At 40.3% G+C, this 15056-nt stretch overlaps 1 long non-coding RNA gene across 2 annotated transcripts; it reads left to right on the forward strand.

Moving 5' to 3' along the window:
* The first annotated feature begins 12557 nt into the window (after positions 1-12557).
* On the forward strand, positions 12558-13163 carry LOC121968228. Of its 2 annotated transcripts, XR_006108011.1 has the most exons (4): positions 12558-12583; positions 12657-12768; positions 13020-13070; positions 13145-13163. It is a non-coding gene; the product is annotated as an uncharacterized LOC121968228 (long non-coding RNA). The 2 variants fall into 2 exon arrangements; XR_006108010.1 differs by having other exon boundaries at positions 12657-13070.
* Positions 13164-15056: the final 1893 nt, after the last annotated feature.

Raw genomic sequence — 15056 nt, forward strand, 5'->3', positions numbered from 1 at the left:
GCCAAATGGGCCGCCCAAAGGGCCCAAAGGGTCGGGTCGTTACAACTTGTATGAGGCCACTTATGAATTTATACATGATGTTAGAGTAAGTTCACATGCTTGTATGCTTGCTTGAAACCCTAAATGAGTACTTGTAAGTTTCGGCCAAGACATAATTTTAAGGGCTTAAAGGAGTTAGGAACTAACTCAATTGTGCTTACCATATTCCTTGAAACAAATGCTATAAATATGGTTAAGGTTTCCATGCTTTATGTCATTTAGAACCTTGTTTCACATTTGTTAAGGTTCGGCCAAATGAGGTTCAAGGACTTGGAGAACTTAGAGTCCAAGTAAATCTTGGTTATAATACTTCCTATGAAAATGATATGTGGATGAATTAGGTTCTACATGCTTGGATGTTGTTTAAAACCTAAATTGGCACCTAAGAGGGTTTCGGCCAAGATAAGAATCCAAGGGATTAGGAAGCTTAGTACCCAAGTTAATCATGTTACATTGTTCCTTATGATTGGATGAGCACATGATACACTTTTATGCTTAGACATGTATGCTTGTGAGCTATACAAGATGAGAATTTCTACTATATGTTATGAGTTTAGAATATGCATGCTTTATGTTATGATATGTGGGAAAATTATGCATGCTTTGATGATATGATATGAGTTTAAAAATATGCATGCTTTATGTTATGATATGTGGTTAAATTATGCATGCTTTGATGCTATGTTAAGTGCTTAAGATATGCATGCTTTATGTTATGATATGTGGTTAAATTATGCATGCTTTGATGCTATGTTAAGTGCTTAAAATATGCATGCTTTCATGATATGCTATGTGGTTAAATTATGCATGCTTGATGATATGCTTTATGCTTAAAATATGCATGTTTTTATGATGTATGCCTAAGTGATGCATATTGTTATGATATGATGTATGCCTAAGTGATGCATATTTTGATGGTATGATGTATGCCTAAGTGATGCATACCTTTATGACATGATGTATGCCTAAGTGATGCATACCTTTATGATATGATGTATGCCTAAGTGATGCATACTTTTATGACATGATGTATGCCTAAGTGATGCATACTTTTATGACATGATGTATGCCTAAGTGATGCATACTTTTATGATATGATGTGTGCCTAAGTGATGCATGCTTTTATGATGTATGATATGTATAAGTATGACATGTACTTTACTTTATATGGCTTGTACCAAGGGTGGGCTCCATAAGCGCCCCGGGGTCGATGGAATAAGACTCGGGCCTCGTTAGGGATGGGCTCCTAAGTGCCCCTAGGTCGATGGAGTAAGACTCGGGCCTAGTATATTTGCCTTGTAGGGTTCAAGACTTGCTACCTTGGACCTACATAGGTTGCGCGCAATATGTAAGTGGTACATAGCCGGGATCCCCTTTAAGTTGAGATTATGTTCAAGTATATATATATGTAAGAAGAAATGGTTTTAAAGGTCATGAGACATACACATGTTTTCCAAAATCATATTGCATATACCTTATAATGATTTATGATATGCCATGGTTAGATATGATTATGTTATGTTTCATGATATGTCCATGTGTATGATATGCCATGACTCCTTATGATGATATGCCATGGTTAGATAAGATTATGTTATGCTTCATGCTATGCTTACGCTATGATATGCCATGACTAGTTATGATTTCTTCATGTTGCATGATATGCTTAAAAGAGTATGTTACATTATGTCATGACTAATTGAAATGATGCCATGTTGAGTCATTCTTTGATTATACTATGATTTGCGGTTTTAGTGAGTATGAAAGGAACTTACTGAGCCATGAGTGCTCACAGCTTACTGTCCTTGTACCACAGATAAAGGAAAAAGCTGGATGAGCTAGAGGAGCAGCAGGAGGGGCAAGGAGATGTGTGTGGCAGTGGCTAGGCAACCAAATAAGAACCTGCTTTAAAAACTTTTAAAGAACTATGCTTTGTTATCATGAATTGTAGTACCGTATGTGTGATTTGATGTTATGCTTCTACTAAATTTTGATATCATATTATTAAGGCCATGATAATGTAGTTCGGATTTGATGAAAAGGAAACAAAAGAAAAGTTTTTATTAAACTAAGAAAAATCATTGTAAGTCTTCCGCTGTTATTTGTACATAGAGTATCGTAGCCCCGTCCCTTAGGGATAGCAGGGAGGGCGGGCGTTACACACTTAATATACTATTGTCTTTTTATTATCCTCACGCTGACTGAATTCACATCCTAAAGATCTACATCTCTAGGCCTAAGATTGATCTTTATCTAAAGTTGGTTAAAAATTAAAGAGCCATAGTCACATGCTCATAGATACTAGTAGCTCGCATTCTTTATATCTCGTACCTTTATGCGGGAGATTGGTAGATTACCCACTTGCAGACCCCAGCGATTGACTGTCTCTCTACCGTCCGGTGATACTTTGGGCGTCACCCAAGAGGTCAGAGGTTGCCCGTTAGATTTTGGCAACCTGATACTTACGGTAGATCTTTTAGTATTGGAAATGGTCGATTTTGATATTATACTTGGCATGGACTGTTTGTCAGCATATCATGCCACAGTTGATTGCCATATGAGGGTTGTCACATTCCGGCTTCCAAACCAACCCTCGTGGGATTTCACTGGCATAAGAGACGACAGCATATCGATCATTTCGGCGATTCAGGCTCAGAAGCTGCTGTCACATGGTTATCAGGGTTTTCTGTTATCTTTGATTAGTACTGAGGACAGAAGTAGTTAGCAGCTCTCCGACGTTCCGGTAGTCCGAGAGTATCCGGATGTATTCCCAGAGGAGTTACCAGGTCTGCCTCCCAGAAGGCAAGTGGAGTTCGCTATTGAGCTGATTCCGAGGATCGCACCGGCATCGAAAGCTCCTTATCGTATGACACCAAAAGAGTTGAACGAGTTGAAGGTTCAACTCCAGGAGTTTTTGGATAGGGGATTTATTCGCCCTAGTGTTTCTCCATGGGGTTCTCCAGTGTTATTTGTTAAGAAAAAGGACGACACCATGAGGTTATGTATTGACTACAGACAGCTGAATGCAGTGACCGTCAGAAATAAATATCCATTACCATGGATCGAGGATTTGTTTGATCAGCTCAGAGGTACATCAGTGTATTCTAAGATTGATCTGCGATCCGGATATCATCAGCTGAGAGTCAGAGACTCAGATATTCAGAAGACAGTTTTTCGTACCAGATACGGTCATTATGAGTTTTTGGTGATGCCATTTGGGCTTACCAATGCTCCAGCGATATTTATGGACTTGATGAATCGCGTCTTTCTGGAGTATCTGGATCAGTTTGTTATCGTTTTCATTGATGACATATTGGTCTACTCGCATTCCGAGGAGGAGCATGCACAGCATCTTCGTATAGTCTTGGAGACTCTTCGACGACATCAGCTGTACGCGAAGTTCAGCAAGTGTGCATTCTGGCTATCTTCAGTCGGTTTTCTGGGACATGTGGTCTCGAGCAGAGGTATTTCAGTAGACCCTCAGAAGATCGAGGCTGTCACCAGTTGGGAGAAGCCGAAGTCAGTACAAGAGATCCGCAGTTTTCTGGGACTGGCCGGTTATTATCGACGTTTTGTCGAGGGTTTCTCGCATATTGCTATGTCGCTGACACGTCTTACCAGGAAAGGCGTGAAGTTCACGTGGTCCGAGGATTGCGAGACCAGCTTTCAGGAGCTGAATCGGAGATTAGTGTCGGCTCCAATTTTGGTTTTACCTTATGGAGAGGACGGATTTGTGCTCTATACCGACACGTCTCTTCAGGGTTTGGGCGCTGTTCTGATGCAGCACGGCAAGGTAGTCTCCTATGCTTCTCGACAGTTGAAGGAGCATGAGAAGAACTACCCAATTCATGATCTGGAGTTAGCTGCCATCATCTTTGCTCTGAAGCTTTGGCGGCATCATTTATACGGCATTACATTTGAGATTCTCACTGATCATAAGAGTCTCAAATATATTTTTTCGCAGAAGGAGCTTAATCTCCGACAAAGGAGATGGATGGAGTTCCTGAAGGACTACGATTGTACTATTAGCTACCACCCGGGGAAAGCTAATGTGGTTGCAGATGCACTCAGCAGGAAGTCCAGAGGGACTTTGGCTTGCCACCGAGTTTCAGTTACAGACTTGGTTCAGGGTTTCTCCGAGTTAGACCTTGAGGAGCAGGGACATACAAAGCAGGGTATATTGGTTACTATGGTTGCTCAGTCGTCGATCAGGACGAGGATCCGAGAGGCCCAGGTTGGTGATTAGCATTTGCAGTTCATTGGCAGTCAGATAGCTTCCGGACAGCAGACCGAGTTTACACGAGACGAGGAGGGTATTATATACTTCCGAGGCAGATTATACATACCTCAGTCTCATCCGGTCTTACAGGAGCTACTTCATGAGGCTCATCACTCTCGATTTGCGATCCACCCAGGCGGGACCCGCATGTATCGAGATTTGAGACGTTCCTACTGGTGGAACGGTATGAAGAAAGACATCGCGAAATTTGTAGCTAGATGTCTTGTCTGTCAGCAGGTGAAGGCTGAGCACCAGAGACCTGCCGGATTACTTCAGAGGATTCCTATTCCTGAGTGGAAATGAGAACATATTACTATGGACTTTGTGGTGGGATTACCGAGGACACGACGAGGCCATGACGCGATTTGGGTAATCGTTGATCGATTAACCAAATTCACACACTTTTTAGCGATCCAGAGGACTAATTCCCTGGATTGATTAGCAGATCTGTATTGCCGAGAGATCATCAGACTACATGGTGTTCCGTTGAGTATCATTTCAGATAGAGATCCACAGTTCACGTCTCATTTCTGGCAGAGTCTGCAGCAGGCCTTGGGCACACAGCTCTGTTTCAGTACAGCTTTCCATCCACAGACAGATGGACAGTCAGAGCGGACCATTCAGACTTTAGAGGATCTGTTGAGGTCATGTGTTATGGATTTCGGAGGCAGTTGGGAGGACCATCTGCCGTTGGTAGAGTTTGCCTACAACAACAACTTTCATTCGGCTATCCAGATGGCACCGTTTGAGGCGTTGTATGGTAGGCCTTGTCGGACACCCGTCCTCTGGGATGAGGTTGGAGAGGCCCAGATGTTGGGACCTCATAGAGCTCAGTAGGATGCAGAGTTGGTCCGTATTGTCAGACTGAGGATGTCAGAGGCACAGGACCGCCAGAAGAGTTATGCAGATCGGAGACGCAGACCCTTGGAGTTCTCTACAGGCGACCATGTATTTCTACGAGTTTCACCCACGAAAGGGGTGAAGAGATTTGGCCTCAGAGGTAAGCTAGCTCCGCGGTACATTGGTCCTTTCGAGATCTTGGAGAGGATCGGAGCGGTAGCTTACCGGCTGGCACTACCACCGTCCCTGGCAGGCGTGCATGATGTATTCCACGTATCTATGCTGAGAAGATATATACCTGACCCGACGCATGTGCTAACAGATGTCTCAGTTCTGGTTCAGCCTGACGTCACTTATGAGGAGGTTCGGGTACGGATTTTGGACCGGAAGGAGCGTCAGTTGCGGAACAAGACTATCCGGCTGGTTAAAGTTGGATGGAAGCATCATTCGGTTGAGGAGGCTACTTGGGAGCTCGAGGATACTATCCGAGCTCGATATCCCCATCTTTTCACTTGAGGTGTGTGATTTAATTTACCGTTCAGTATTTATGCTCTATATCTGTTGTTAGTACTTGCTGATGGTAGATAACGAAATTTGGGGACCAAATTTTTATTAGTGGGGGAGAATGTAAAATATCGGAAAATGACGGATAATAATAAGGGAATTTTCCAGAATTTTTAGAAATTTTTTGAGAATTTTTCGAAGCTCGTATGGACGAGTTTACGGGGATAAAAACGAGGCCCGGAAGAGCCTGTTTAGGCTACCCATTTAAGCGAGGAAATGTTTATTTTTATATTTTCTTTTCTTTTCTCTTTTCTTTATTCTTCCTTTTCCTCGCCGTTTCTTCTTCTCCGCGTGCGCCCGCTTCCTCGCCCGAATCCCTTGTGCCCTAACCGCAGAGGCGGTTTCCTCTCCTCCTACTTCATCTCCTTCTCTTCATTTCGTCTGCCCGACGCCACTTCATCTCCTTCTCCTTCTCCACACCAGCGATGCCGACTCGACAGCCCTAGCGCTGGCCACCGCGAGCCCTAGCCATCATCTTGGCCGTGCCTTCTCCACCCGACAGCGACGCCGCCGCACGGGACAGCGCCGGCGACACTTGAGCCGACGCCGCCGAGGACCCAACTCTAGCCTCTGCCCCGACTCCAGCGACGCCGTCCCTGTGCCCTAGTTCACCACCACCTCACCGATTCTCATCTTCCTCACGCCGCCAGTGCCCTAGGTTCATCACCGGCGCATCTCTGTGGGGTTGCTTCCGGCCAGGAGCAAGGTATCAGTGACCTAGTCTCCAGCCGACGTCTCCTTCTCGCCGGCAGCCGAGTCCCTCCCACCAGCCGACCGTCGGTCTTTCTCCCGATTTCGTGCCGCCACTATAGCAGACGCCTGTCTCCCTTAGCCACTGAATGTTTGGCACCGTTTGTGGTGTTGCTGTAGGTCTCCACCCTTTCGGCCACATAAAAGTATAATGTGTTTCCTTGTCCCTAGCTGTTTTTGTCCAGTTGCTAACCACAGTTGACCATCGGAGGGTGTTTTGGATTACAGATTTTTGGCTATGGTGATTCCTGTTGATTGCTACACAAGATCATAATAGGAAAGGGGCGTAAATTCTGACAGGGGTCAGTGGTTCTTTTCTCTCACAGCTGTATTTAGATCCTTCACCGAGTTGTGCAGATTTAAATTAGGTAAGATACTTAATTGAGTTTGTTTAGATAGGTTTGATTCATTATATAGTTGGTGGTTCATGTGTAGTAAGGTTGACTTGTGGTTAAGTTAGGAATGGAACCCTAAGCATTGGATTAGGGATAGTTAACTGTGATTAACTATTTAATTAGGGCTCCTGGAGAAAAATAATTTGGTTTAGCTATTTTTCTTATAATTAAATTTAGCTAAACTATACGATTTATTACAGGACTTTGACGAGAGACGAGTATCTCGATTATCGGATTGGACCTTGTCGATTGGAGGCGGGTACTTTGACTTATGTCTTTTGATATGCATAATAATGTGTTTAACATATAGCAATGATTGTGTTTTCCATTGGTTTCGGTTGGTCACTACATGATCTGTTACATGTTTGCTTGTTTACTTATTATGCACTGCATGTTATTATTTACTTGATCATACATGCTTTAGAGGTAGTGACACAACCATATTATACATTATGTTCAGGACCTAGGGTTTATTTGATACCCTATCTTATCGGTGTACCTTCCATTTGATACATTGTCCTATGGTACATACTTTTTATTTATTTATATGGTTATTGTTATGCTGTTCATGATATTACCATGTTTAGTGTCATGCATCATCTTGCATGATTGCATGCTGTGCGAGTGTCTGCTCCATTATTGTCGAGCACATCGCCAGTTACATGTATCCGTACACACCACCACTCATGGGTTAGTGGTAGATCAGATAGGTGTGTGACAGATCTACTGTTTGGCTCCGTTGGTCTGGTGACTCAGCGTGGTAGCCGGCAGACATTTCTGCTCTGTTTGGCTCCGTTGGTTTAGTGTAGCAGCGTGGTAGCCGGCAGGCGGTTGTACTCTGTTTGGCTCCGTTGGTCCGCTCATGGGTAGTGTGACGCAGTGTGGTAGCCGGCAGAGATTCCTCCCCGTCATCGTGTACCGGGAGATGAGAGCATTGCGCTCCCCCATTTATGGTTTGGGGTAGGAGTATGTATGTACTCCGACAGCATCCCGTCCACTCGGTCACTCATCAGGGGCAGTGATGTCAGAGTGCACGGTTGTCACAGCTCTACCCACTCGGACTCACCATTGTGTGTGAGTTGGCTGACTGGTATCAGGGGTGACCATGACATTGGCATCATATGCATGATGCATTTATTGTTTGTGTTTGCTACATTTATTTGCTGCATTTATATGGATGCATATGATTGACATGCATACAGGATTATGACACTCTCTGTCTGACGACCTGTTATCCTTATACCTTGGTCCGGGTTAGTACAGCTTTTCTCCTGCATTCCTCAGTTGCATCTACCTTTCTTGTATGAGGAGACTGTACGCATGATTAGTGCTAGTTGTTATATTTTTTATTATGCATATCAATTGTACCTGCTGAGTGTTGGACTCACACCCTCTTCCGTTGCTATTTCAGGTTGATGTTGTCAGGAGAGAGTTCCAGTCGCTAGTCCCCTGCAGTCCACGAGGATGGTTATTTGTCTTTTGGTGTTCTTTTCTAGACTATGTTCGAACTTGTTCCATTTTGGATACTTTGGATCTTGTATGGAATGTTTTACTTGTGGATGACTTTTATTCGGATTTGTTTTTACTACATGCCTGCCTAGAGGGCAGAAGAGGTAAGTTCGTTGTGATTTGAGTTTTATTAGTGTAGTTGAGTAGGGTTGTTTTTGAGTCATATTATCCCTGTTCTACTTTGTTATCTATTTAATTGCGTGGATGGCTATGTGATGTATTTTATTATTGTTATTATTCCAGCCGCATGTGGCTGAGGTATATGGTGGTGTAGAAAGTTTCAGATTGTCCGCCGTACAGAGGAGATGCTGCCGAAATTTCTTCGGACAGGGACTCCTCCGGGGCGTGACACGGTCGACCATGCGTGGTAGACCGGAATCTATCCGAACAACCTTGCTTGGAGTTCACTCCTCCAAGACTTCTCGTTACCTAAGGTTACCACCCCCTAAAATTTACTTCATCTGGCTTCACTTACCAGAACCTAAGGTTACCACCCCCTAGGATTTTCTCCACTTGGTTTCACTCACCAAGACTCAGTATTCGGCTACCCAGGTATTAAGTCTTCCAGACCTATCCACCTGGCTTCCACGATATACTATGATTTTCCTTACCTAGCCTACAACTAGGACTCAGTATTCGGCTACCCAGGGATCAGGTCCTCCAGACCTATCCACTTGGCTTCCACGATCTACCGAGATTTCTCCCCTTGCCTAACCTAAAACTAGGACTTCCCTTGATCAAGCTTCATACTTAAACATACTTAAACATATTTGTCTGACAGTAAAACCTTGGAGGTCGATTGCACCAACAACATCCACCCCTTTTCTTTAGCGAGGATTTTGGTTACTGAAAGGGTCGAATGGAGTACTATCTGAAGACCGAGGTATAAATGTGGATTATCATCCAAACGGGCTTCTCCCTACCATTCGACGACATTGGAGCACATGTGTCATGCAAAAATTGGGGCACACATTTGATGAAAAATATCGAGGATGATGCCAAAGCAACTCGAGCCCTACAATACAGACTAACCAAAGATGAGCTGAATCGAGTTAGACCATTCAGCAGCGCAAAGGATGTCAAGCGAAAGTTGATTAAACTTCATGAAGGAACCTCCGACGCTAAGGTATGTAAGAAAGATTTGTTGTTAAATAAATTTTATAATATCAAAATATAGAATAGAGAATAAGAAAATCAACTACATGTCCGGATCCAAGATCTGCTCAACGGACTCAAATCAATTAGACACAAAATGGAAAATCGTGATATTATAAGGTATTCACTACAAGCCTTTCCTAGGAATACCTTATGGACATCCATGGTAGATTTCCTGCAAAGTTTTCAAGGAACGTTCAATTATTAGATTAAATGAATTATTTCCCAATTTTGAATTACACGAACTAATGCATGCTCGACCGAGAAAAGTATTGCTTTGGTTGTAGGCACAAGCAAAACTAAGAAATTAAAGCTCAAATTCTGACCTGAACCTGAATTAGATTCCTACAAGGTTTTCAAGGAACGTTCAATTATTAGATTAGATGAATTATTTCCCAATTTTGAATTACACGAACAAACTAATGCATGCCCTACCGAGAAAAGTATTGGTTTGGTTATAGGCACAAGCAAAACTAAGAAATCAAAGCTCAAATTCTGACCTGAACCCGAATTTGAATTAAAAGACAACAAGGAGATCACCTTTGAACTAGTCAGCTGAGTTTAAAAATTACTAAAGAAGCAAAGGACAAGGAAGGCCTTAAAAGATATGTGGTTCGAATCGTTAGAAGACTCTGAAGAAGAAGAAGAAGAAGAAGAAGAAGAACAACAACAACAAGCTCAAGCAAGCTTCCTTGCTCTACTAGTACAAGCTTATGTTGCCAAAATCAAGTCCGAGTCTGAAACTAGAGTTGAATCAGAAACTCAGTCCAAAAGAAGCCATGGATCCACATCCATTTCTGAAGGGCCAAACAATACTGTAAATTCTCTAGTTACTGGTGCTCAAGTAGATGATCTACAGAATTTAGTTTCATATTTATTAAGGAAGTTGGCAAATCTAATATTCGGGTCAAGTCATTCAAAAGGAGGTAACAACCCTTAAGGAAGTGATTAACCCAAGTTCCTTGCCCGAATCTGTTCAAGCTAGAACTTCAACTCAAGTCCAACAACTTGTGGAAAAAAATTCCAACTTAAAAAGTCAAGTTAAGGAACTTACAGACTCGTTGGAATGGTTCAATTTAAGTTCCAAGAATCTTAATTTGATCCTTGGAAAACAAAGAGTCGTATCCAATAAATCAAGACTCGGATATAAGGCAAAACATAAATTCAAATCTTACTTATCCTTTGTAAATCGACCAAATAGAAAACTAGTACAAGCATGAGTCCCCAAGTCTAACTTGGTCAATCAAGTTGGACTTGATCAATATTGGATCCTTAATGATCAAATCTATTACCTCGATAGACCTTATCGAGGCTATAATCCAGGGGGAGCTAATAAAAAAACTATTTTTATTATTAAATAGACTTGTTTGATGTTTGCTTTACTGCTTTCCTTATACATGCTTAGATTATGGTAGATAAAGACTTAGGTTTAATCAACACCTGACTAGTTAGACCTAGGATTTTCAGAAAGAAAATTAAATATTTAATTTCTTTAAAAGGTTTTGTCTATAAGTGGTTGTTGCTCCAATAACCAAGAAGTGTTAGTGCCTCCACTACAAGAAATTTTGGATTTAACCACACCTAATAGACAACAGTTTTTCAAGAAATTGTTGTCTTTTTTCCATTTAACAACAATTTTATTGAAAATTATTGTTGTTCACCATAATGTTTTTTAAATAACAACAGTTTTTCAAAAAACTGTTGTCTAATGTATGTCAAAGACAACGGTTTTAAAAAATTATTGTCTTTTAGTGTTGTTTATGTGATAATATACAACAGTTTTATTAAACTGTTATATATTGAATGTTGTTGAATCCTAAAAATACAATAGTTTTTTTAACTTCATGAAAAAAAAAACCTAAAACCCACTTCTCCGTGACTCTTCAATGAACAAAAACCTATCTCCGACTCCTCCTTCGCAACTCCTCCGCGAAAGACGCTCCTCGTCGCTCTCGCTACTTTGCCTTTAAAGTGTTAGCGCATCGACTTTTCGGCGCTTCCTTGGGAGGTAGAATTTTCTGAAAATTTTTAGAAATTTTTTAGAATATAAACTGAGTCGGTATGACACGTTTAAGAGGGTAAATCGATTAAGCTTCGCGAAAGCCTATTTCGAGTACCAATAAAGTGAGAGTTTATTTATTTAATAACCTACATATATAATTCTAAACATATATAAAGTGGACATTATCGCATTGTCAAAGAAGAAGAGTTAGGTAATGAATTTCCTTACTCTTATACTATTGACCTATTCTCTCATATTTGGAGATGTAATCTATGTGTGATTGATTATGTTAATTAGAGTCAGATTGTGAGATATCGGAAAATTTAATAAATAGGGTTATTTGAGAAATAACCTTATAATTTTTTTTCAGAATTTTTAGAAATTTTCTGGGAATATTTTGGAGCTCGTACGACAGATTTTGAAGGGATCAATTGCGGGTTCGGATTAAGCCGATTTGGGATACCTGTTTAAGTGAGAAAATGTTTATTTATATAATTCCTTTTCCTTTATTTCTTTTTTCCCCAAATCGCCGAACCCGTGCCGATCCCGATCCTTTCTCCCCTTCTTCCTCCTCTGTTCTCTCTTGCGGACGATCGACGCCGACGGGAGCAAGGCTTCAGCTCCGACGATCTTTTCTCTGCCGGCATCGACCCTTTAGCTCATATCCAGTCGAAGTTTTCTCCTCCTCGCTCTAATCTCTCTGTTCTCTCACGGGGACGAATCGACGCCGAGCGTGGACGAACCGACGCCGACGGTCGCCGGTGTAGATCTTTTCTCGGAGCTTGCCGGAGATCAATCAAGGAGGCACGGATCATCTTGATCTCCTCTTCTCAACCCATCCCCGAGTTTTCCTCCCAGTTCTGCCGATCCTTTCTTCCCCGATCCGTGCACCGGCTTGAAGATGCCCTAGGGTTTCGAGGGTAAGCAACCGAAACCCTCGACTTTGTTACTGATGCCTTCTTCTGCTTGGTGCAGGAAATGGCAGAGGCTGTGACGAAAGATTTTGGAAGGATTGACATCCTCATGCATTCTCTTGCCAATGGACCAGAGGTACTACCTTACACCATCATATAATCATGATGTTTTTTTTACTTTAGTTCTAAATTATGGTTTTCATAAATAGGTAACGAAGCCACTCTTGGAGACATCTAGAAGAGGGTATCTTGCTACAATTTCAGCTTCGAGTTACTCTTTTGTCTCCCTGCTTCGGCACTTTCTTCCAATAATGAATCCAGGTTTCTTTCGATTCCATGAAAACAAAACAATTGCATGTTCCATTTGTGTGTATATTTCAACTTGAGATCCTGACAAGAACATCATTATCAATCCATCATTATATCTTCTTCTTTACGGACAGAATAAAGCAATGCTAGTAGTTATAATAAAACCCAAAATAAAGTTATCAAACAATTCCTTTTCTTGTTGGCACATAGATTTTATATCTCATCTTCACTTTGTTTTGGATGTCTCCGTTAAACATGGCAAGCGGTGCTTCAATATCTTTGACATACATAGCTTCCGAAAGGGCAATCCCAGGGTATAACCTTTTCCCTTGTTTATTCCAAAGTTTATAATTTGGAATACTTGTTTAGTTCTTGCATCAACTTGCAGATACGGAGGTGGAATGAGCTTAGCAAAAGCTGCATTGGAGAGTGATACAAAAGTAAGTTCAACTCTTCTGTAATTGTTGTATGTGAAATTGATTGTCAAGTCCGGCTAGTGTTTGGAAATATTTAAACCCAAACTATATGGTAGTTCACTCATCTAAGATTATATTTGGCAAAATATAGATTCAATAATTTTGATGTTTTCAGCATTTGTTTTTGGATGTAGGTGCTGGCTTTTGAACTGCACTTGCTTGCCACAAAGCATCAGGTAATTATATAATTAGTAACCATTTGGTGATTGTTAGCATACACGATATGATGGCTTTTTTTCAGTTCAATAGACATGTTTTTACCTACTGCTCTGTATTCCTATGTTCCTTTCTTTGTCTATGCCATGTTTTACATTGATATTTCAATTGGCATTTGACTCGAGATTTACCCACGTATGAAATTCTGCAGTTTGTTTATATCACTTGATTATAGAAATTTGTTGAAGAGTTGTCCCGTTTTTGTTTATTTGATCTATGAATTTGTTTGCATTTGCATTATTTTCAATTCCTGAGATGTTAAACACTTCTAGTTGCTTCCTTATACATTGAAGAATGTTTTAAAACATTCTTCAACCTAGCTCTTGATTGTTAATTTTAGTCAATTATAGTGGTAATTGTTAGATCCTTTATTTATTTTAATTAATCTCTATTTGTATATTCCATTATCTAATTAATCAATGACTTATTAATCAATAGTGCTTATTTTTGTAGATGTTTCATCTAATTCCAACACCTCATGGAGCTTTTATGTACTCAATGACATATTCCGTCTCAACGTGCTCATTACAAAGATTCTAGGATACACTTGGAGGAATGATAGCTCGGCCTTATCATCTGGTATGATTTTAATTAATCTTTCAGTGAAATATTATAAATTTTTTAGATTTATTATGTTATTAAAATTTTAAATAAATATGAAATGTATTTGCAGCTGGCTATAAACGAAGATTTCTATTAGTGCATATGGAATGATACTTTCTGGATTCATTTTTATTTAAGGCATTCTTTCCTTTAATGGTCCCTTTTAGAATTTAATGTAGGACTTACTCCTTAGCATCATATGGAGTGTGTGGGAACGTTTGCATTAGATTGTACCTTTTAGAATTAATGTTGCTTGATCTCTGGGAAAAATAATGTTTGCATGGTTTATAATAGAAGCTTTGTATGCAGTGACATAAAATGAAAATTCTGCTTAATAAGAAATTTAAGAGCCACCATATTGTTTCAAGATGTTACCATTTATGTTACATAGATAACGCTTTTTGCACTTCTGTTAGATGACTAGATCAAATAGTTTTTATAGTTATGTAACATTTATGCAGTGCAATTAGAATCACGCGTACAGTTTAGTTTCTAATTTGTAATATATATCTTTATTCAAATAGGTGCCCTCAAGAGTACTGGGAAGAATGCCGACAAACTAAAAAAATGGAGAGACTTTAACAAATTAAGGAGCACTAGGAGCTGCAGTCCCTCCTCTTCACCGACATCTAAGTAGAAAATCTCGTGTTATATTGTTCTACCTTTGTTTTAATAGTGTTATCATTTTGTTGGTTGCTTATGAAATTTCTTCAGAATGTTATAGATATTATTTTTGAATGTTAGAAAATTGTATATTAAATTTTATTTTGAAATTTAGTATTTTGAATGATTTATAATATTGGAAAATTGTGTATTAATTTTTTTTTATTTTTTATCTAAAAAAGACAACGATTTTTCACCGTTGTCGTAGATAGTTTAAAACTGTTGTTGAAGACTCTGTTATTAAAGGTAGACGCTCAAAGACAACGGTGAAAAACTGTTGTCTTTGAAGGAAAAGACAACAGTTTTTCACCGTTGTAAAAATGTTGTCTTTGCCTTCAAAGA

The sequence above is a fragment of the Zingiber officinale genome, chromosome 3B (genome assembly GCF_018446385.1).
Source record: "Zingiber officinale cultivar Zhangliang chromosome 3B, Zo_v1.1, whole genome shotgun sequence".
Classification (NCBI taxonomy): Eukaryota; Viridiplantae; Streptophyta; class Magnoliopsida; order Zingiberales; family Zingiberaceae; genus Zingiber; species Zingiber officinale.